Raw genomic sequence first — 1,325 nt, 5'->3', positions numbered from 1 at the left:
CAGAAAGGGGAGAGGGAGAAGGAAATTAAATCACCATATGTTAAAATATCAGGCCAAAAAATAAGGTATAAATTTGTGACTCTGAACATTAAACTTTAGTAAATGAGATTTGTAATTTATTTTCTTCGTTTTCAGCTATGACTGCGCTGTGTACGTTATGAAGTGGATGGAGTTAATTGAGCCGGAAAACATCAAAAAGGGGAAGTATCAATGGGATAATTGGCCACAGGTAACTGTCTTTAGAACCATATAACTCTGTATTACTTTATTGAATTAATATTATTGTTTAAACAGAATATACTTTTTAATTGTAGGAGGAGGTGGACCACTATAGAGTGGAGTACGCTTCCCGGATACTATTCAGTGAGATGAATACACAGAGAGATCGGGCAATTAGAGAGAGTAGTGCTATAAGGCTGTCGAAGCCATCCTCTATATTATTAAGTCCGTTTTGTCAGATTAATTCTGCTGATATAGAAACTGGGTAATCCAACTGCTTGGTAGTTTGTAAATTGAACAAATGATGTAAATATTTGCCATGTATCAACAACTTCTATTCCATGTATATTTTTTCCCATAGTTAAACTATCTGTGCTGGTAAACTGTCTGTGATGTATTCAAAAGCTGTATTACAGGTGGTAAAATATGAAGGAAAAAATCAAGGTATATATAAACTGTTACACCCAACGCAAGTCTAATAATACACCCAAGATTGCATAAAATATACACCCAAACTGTCTGTGCTGTATTCAAAATGTATGAATTACATGTACTAAAATATGAAGAAAAACATCAAATCAAATATAAACCCATAACCTAAGAATTTTTACAGCTTTTGATCTATATGTATCCATATATGTGTCTATATGTAAATTGTCAATGAACAAAAATACACCCAAAAGAACGGTGCGAGTTATCCCGTACCCTGAACTGATAACTCATAACGTGTCCTTGATATTGGCTGCAATTTGAATGCGCCGCTGATGCAGCATCAAACAGGTCAAACAGGTATATAACACACACACATTACCTAAACTATTAACGAGAAAAATAAACTCAATCGCCACAAATTTAAAGAACATTACTTTTACCTCGCTTAAAACTTTCGTCTTCTTCTTCTTTGTGGCATTTGCGATCTGTTTCTCCAGCTTTGAACCTAGCCTGTTTTTTGGACGTCCTCTTGTTCAAATCCTTGGCGGGCTTTGAAGCTCGTTAACGGATTCCAAGTTGGCGTCTTCGTGGGATAAAGAAGATGTCCCCTTCCTTTTGGCTTTTAATGATTCCATCTCGGCCATGACGTTATCGTACGCACGGTGCAGAATTGC

This window comes from Arachis ipaensis, chromosome B03 (assembly GCF_000816755.2).
Source record: "Arachis ipaensis cultivar K30076 chromosome B03, Araip1.1, whole genome shotgun sequence".
NCBI classification, from domain to species: domain Eukaryota; kingdom Viridiplantae; phylum Streptophyta; class Magnoliopsida; order Fabales; family Fabaceae; genus Arachis; species Arachis ipaensis.
Note: the sequence above shows the minus strand (reverse complement) of the source record.